Raw genomic sequence first — 6,000 nt, forward strand, 5'->3', positions numbered from 1 at the left:
AGGGGTGCTGCCTGTTCCAGATCAAGAGAGGTTTAAGGGAAGCAGACTTGGCCCAATGGATAGGGCGTCCGCCTACCACATGGGAGGTCCGTGGTTTAAACCCCGGGACTCCTTGATCCGTGTGGAGCTGGCCCATGCCCAGTGCTGATGTGCACAAGGAGTGCCCTGTCATGCAGGGGTGTCCCCCACGTAGGGGAGCCCCACACGCAAGGAGTGCGCCCCGTAAGGAGAGCCGCCCAGCACGAAAGAAAGTGCAGCCTGCCCTGGAATGGCTCCGCACACACCGAGAGCTGACGCAGCAAGATGATGCAACAAAAAGAAGCACAGATTCCCGGTGCCACTGATAAGGATAGAAGAGGTCACAGAAGAACACACAGCGAATGGACTCAGAAAGCAGACAACTCAGGGGAAAGGGAGAGAAATAAATAAAAAGTAAATCTTAGGCGGTGGACTTCGCCCAGTGGTTAGGGCGTCCGTCTGCCACATGGGAGGTCCGCGGTTCAAACCCTGGGCCTCCTTGACCCATGTGCAGCTGGCCCACGCACAGTGCTGATGTGTGCAAGGCGTGCCATGCCACGCAGGGGTGTCCCCCGTGCAGGGAAGCCCCATGCACAAGGAGTGCGCCCCGTAAGGAGAGCCGCACAGCGCGAAAGCAAGTGCAGCCTGCCCAGGAATGGCACTGCACACACAGAGAGCTGACACAACAAGATGACACAACAAAAAGAAAGACAGATTCCCGTACTGCTGACAACAGAAGCGGACAAAGAACACGCAGCAAATAGACACAGAGAATAGACAACCGGCGTGGGGGGGGAGGGGGAGAGAAATACAATAAATAAACCTTTAAAAAAAATCTTAAATAAAGAAAGAGAGGGAAACGGACTTTGGCCCAGTGGTTAGGGCGTCCATCTACCACATGGGAGGTCCACGGTTCAAACCCCGGGCCTCCTTGACCCGTGTGGAGCTGGCCATGCGCAGTGCTGATGCGCGCAAGGAGTGCCGTGCCACGCAAGGGTGTCCCCCGCGTGGGGGAGCCCCACGCGCAAGGAGTGCACCCGTGAGGAAAGCCGCCCAGCGTGAAAGAAAGAGCAGCCTGCCCAGGAATGGCGCCGCCCACACTTCCCGTGCCGCTGACGACAACAGAAGCGGACAAAGAAACAAGACGCAGCAAATAGACACCAAGAACAGACAACCAGGGGAGGGGGGGAAATAAAATAAATAAATAAATCTTTAAAAAAAAAAAAAAAAAAGAAAGAGAGAGAAGGTTTAAGAGGCACAGCAGCCAACATGTGTGGACCTTATCTGGACCCTGATTTAAACAAACTGAAGAACAACAAAAAAGATGCTTTTGAGACAATTAGAGAAATTTGATTATGGACAAGCATTAGCCAATACTAAGGAATTACTGCTCATTTTGTTCTTGTGCTAATGGAGCTGAAATTATGTTATAAAGTTTCCCTTATTTTGAGGGTTACATCTGCTACAGGATTGAACATAATTCAGCCAAAGCATAGAAAACGGAAAACAGCAACAGCTGAGGTCAATGGGGCCGTTCTTGAAAACCGTTGGGTGTGGGAGCTACACAGATGCGAGTTTATTGTGCTATTCCAATTTTAAGTATTTTTTAGAACTTTCACTATAAAAAAATCTAAGAATGAAGAAAGACACCTCCTGTCTCCTAACCCTGGTCAGGCCTGAAGGAAATTTTATTGCAAAGCTTCAGGCATCCTGTATCCCTGAACTGTCTACTCTCTTTTGTGGGGGAGTCCCGTTTGGTGGGACAAAGTCTGCAGACAGCTCCTCGTGGCCCCTTCTGCTTCCCAAGCCGGGAGCCCGTGGCACCTGGGCGTCCCCTCCTCCGTCCCACCGCGCCCCAAGCACCTTGGGCGCCTCTTGCCTCTCATCCCTCCTCCAGCCCTCTCGGGCTCTCAGACCCAATTCCATATTCCGGCGGGGAAGGAGCTCCGCCGGAGAGCCACGTGCGAGGTCCTGGGGCCACGGCAGCGGGGTTCCACCCCCTCTGTGGTTGGCAGGACAAGTCCCAGAGATGCCCAGAAGGTCACCAGAGACGCCCACAACCTCACCCGGCAAAAGGGACTTTGCAGACGGGATGAAGTCAAGGATCCCGAGCTGGGAAAACGTCCCTGTATTTCCCGAGTGGAGCTGATTCCACCCCGGAGGTGCTGGTAAGGGAGGAGGCGGCCAGAGGGCAGAGGGGCAGGCGTGAGGACAGACGGACGTGCAGGCAGGGCGGTCGCCGGAGCGAGGAGCCGCCAACCAGGGAGCGCGAGCGGCGTGGAGAAGCCGGAGAAGCGAGGCGGGGGCTGTCTGCCGAGCCCCCGGGAGGAGCGCGGCCCTGCCCGCGGCCGGGGAACCCCCGGGGAGCCGGGCTGGACGTCTGAGCTGCAGGACTGGGAGGGGACCCCCCGGAGTGGCGGAGGCCGCTGATGAGGCGGCAGTTTGTTACAGCAGCGAGAGGGAACTCGTACCCTCGGCCAGCTGGTCTCAAAGGGCCCAAGGACGGCCCAGGGAGGCTGGGGGCCCGGAGGTCATCCCGGCCTGGGGGTAGCTCCTCGCGGGCTCGGTGCTGGCCTCGCTCTGCCGCCACCCCCCCTCCTCCCTCCCCGCCGTCCTCAACATTCGGTGCAAGAAGCAAACCCGCAGGCGGGGAGCAGGCGGGGGACAGGCGGGGAGCAGGCAGGGGAGCAGGTGGGGGTCAGGGGTTCAGGTGGGGGTGGTGGGGGCAGGGGGGAGCAAGGGTAGGTGGGGTCAGGGGGGCAGGCGGGGTCGGGGGGGCAGGCTGGGGGCGGGGGGGGGGTGGCAGGCTGTGCTGATTCGCAGGAACTCCCAGGAGCGGCACGCAACGGGCCACGCACCGTGCGGTCTCTCTACCCTTGTCTTCGACCCTGCCCCTGCCTCTTGGCCCCTCCCCTACCTTTGCACCCCTCCAGGGCTTCCCGGCTACCTCTGCCCCCCACCCAGGGCTGCAGCACCCACTCACCCCCACCAGGTCGGGGGCATCTAGCTCAGCTCCCAGCACAGGGGGCAGGTTGCCATGTGCACGGGCGTTCTCGGGAGGGGTAGTCCACAGCAAGAGGCCTTACCCCGAGGAGCCCAGGGGAGCCAGCACCCCAGCTTTGCAAACGTCCCCCCAGCCCCAAGGCATGTCTCGCCTCCTCCCCTGAGCCAGACTTTAATCTGTGCTGATAAAATGTGATGACTTAGAATCATCTTATCTTCCCCAGAAACCAGATTAGATGTGATTTCTCAGCTGGCGAAGCACCTCCGCCGCCCCCAGACCCCCCTTCCAGCTGAATCGACAAAACCGAGAAGGTCCCACGGAGGCTGCGCCCACGTCCTTGTCCACACGAGCAGACCTAGCCTACTTCCTGCTTCCTATAAACGCCCAGAAAACCAAATGTCAGCACGGCCAGGTGGTCATCGGCGGCCCCGCGTCCCTCAGTCCCCCTGCTCCCCCCTTCCCAGGACCCCCGCCCGCGCCCCCAGCCCCCCGGCCACCCCCTCCCCCGGCTTCCTCACCCACCCTCTGCGAGCGTCTCCCCACTCCGAGGGGCTCCTCCGCTCTGAATTTATGGATCACTCAGTAAAGCCGGGAGACCCTAAATGGCCCGGGAAGCTTTTCTGTTACCACAGCCAACTGAGGCGAGTCGTCAACAACTGGGGGGCAAAGAGGGCTCCCCGCTTTCTGTATTGAAATGGGCGTTCAAGCTTCCCGGGTCCGCACCGGGAGTTTTGGGTGCTTGCCTGCTTCCCCCTGCTCGTCCTCGGGCCCTGAGCTCCTGTCTGGAGGGCTGAGGTGACAGGTTTCCCTTTAGGCCCCGCCGCTTTAGACAGTCCGGAGCCGCTTCCATCGCGCGCCACGGCGCAGACGCCAGGCAGGGGTCGGCTGAGCAGAGCGGCCCGCGAGGCGCTGCGACAGGGCAGGCCCTCCCCCTGTCGTCACGGCCACGGCGGCCGGGGAAGCCTCCCCTCGCCAGCCACGGGCTCCCCGGGCGCCTTTGCCCGCACGAGGTCTCCGCGCTCCCGGCAGCCCGTGGCCCGGGCACATCACGGGGTGCCCTTCTCGACTTCAGGAGGTGGCCCCAAGTGGGCCCCAAATGCCAACTCTCCAGCTGCGCCCCAGCATCCGGGGTCTGCCGGTGACACCAGTGGTGATGGTGACGGGGGTCTCCTCCCCAAGGAAGGGGCACCCTCCTGCCCCACGTGACACCCCATCCTCACATGGAACCATGAGCCAGGAGGGGCAGAGACGTGCCTCTGTCCCGCTCGTACCCACCCAGGTACCAAAGGTGCCCCCTTATCTGTCACCTGTGTCCCTTTTTCATATCAGGACGGAGACATCCTAGTGACCATAAAACAGACGGCTCCTGAGATAGCAGGCCCTATCGTGGGGACACCGCGATAACGAGCCCCAGGGAACAGACAGGGCTCCTCGGAGGCTGCCTGGCACCCCAGCACCCAGCCCAGCGTCCGGGAGCGCCCACTCTGACCTCGGGCAAAGTCAGCACCCACCACTCCCACCTGCCCTCCTCTGGCCGCCCCCCACCCTGCCACCCAAACACCAGCAGGCATCGGGGGGAGCTGGACAGGGACATGCACGGCTTGTACTTTCCAACAAGAGGCCCTGGCCCGCCTTGGAGGGCTGTGGTCCCCTCCCCGCCCAGCAGAGCCCAGCCCGGGTGAGAGGGCCGAACCCTCGGCAGCCACACGCCCAGCTGGAGCCCTTTCGGAAAGTTCCAGGCCTGAGTTCTGAGTGTCCCTAGAAACCTCACTTGGTGGCAGAGGGCCAGCCCAGCTGGAGTTCAGAGAAGACAGCGAAAAAGGTTTACCCAGAGCAAGTAGGGGGACAGTGACAAAGCAACTTCTCAGCAAACGTTAAAAAACAAAACCCTAAAAGGGAAGCAGATGTGGCTCAAGCAGTTGGGCTCCCACCTACCACATGGGAGGTCCCAGGTTCGATTCCTGGTGCCTTCTAAAGAAGATGAGAAAGAGAGCGAGCTGACATGACAGGCTGTGGTGGTGACCTGACGCAACAAAGAGACACAGCAAGGAAACCCAATGAGAGACTCAACAAGCAGGGAGCGGAGGTAGCTCGCTCTCACATGGGAGATCCTGGGTTTGGGTCCCAGTGCCTCCTAAAAAGAAGGTGAGCACACAATGAGCAGACGCAGAGAGCAGAGAGCAGACACAAATAATGGGGAGAGGGGAAGAAATAAACAAAATAAATCTTTAAAAAAAATCAACAACAAAAGCCCTAATAGACTAAACCGATGAGAGCAGGAGAGACTCTGTAGGAGGCTGTGACTCACAAAGGGGGTGGCAGGGGGCAGTGGCCCCCCCTTCTGGACTGAGGCCCTGAGTGGGTGGGTCCCGGGGTCCCTGCCAGGTGCTGCTGGGTGAAACATTTCACACACGAACCCGCAGCACCTTGCCCCGCTGCTTCCTCACAAATGCTCTGTGAGCTGCGGAAAACTGCCCCACACCACGAGGAGGGAAGGAGACCGAAGCAAAGAGCACATGCCGGGGAGCGGCTGTGGCTCAACTCAGAGCGTTCGCCCACCACACGGGAGGTCCGCGGTTCAAACCCAGGGCCTCCTGACCCGTGTGGAGCTGGCCCACGCGCAGTGCTGATGCACGTAAGGAGTGCCCTGTCACGCAGGGGTGTCCCCGCGTAGGGGAGCCCCACGCGCAAGGAGTGCACCCCGTAAGGAGAGCCACCCAGCGCGAAAGAAAGTGCAGCCTGCCCAGGAATGGCGCCGCCCACACGGAGAGCTGATGCAGCAAGATGACGCAACAGAAAGAGACGCAGTCTCTCGTGGGGGTCATTATGATGGCTGGTGATACGGGCATGCTATCCAAATACAGAAATCATTAGAGCAATGTGAGCAGGGGTACAGTTATAAAGCCGACAGTATTACAACAGGGAAACTTGAGAACAGGCTCAGAAAAGGTGGAAGCCGGGGGGATGGAGAGAAATAA

The sequence above is a fragment of the Dasypus novemcinctus genome, chromosome 21 (genome assembly GCF_030445035.2).
Source record: "Dasypus novemcinctus isolate mDasNov1 chromosome 21, mDasNov1.1.hap2, whole genome shotgun sequence".
In the NCBI taxonomy this organism is placed as follows: Eukaryota; Metazoa; Chordata; class Mammalia; order Cingulata; family Dasypodidae; genus Dasypus; species Dasypus novemcinctus.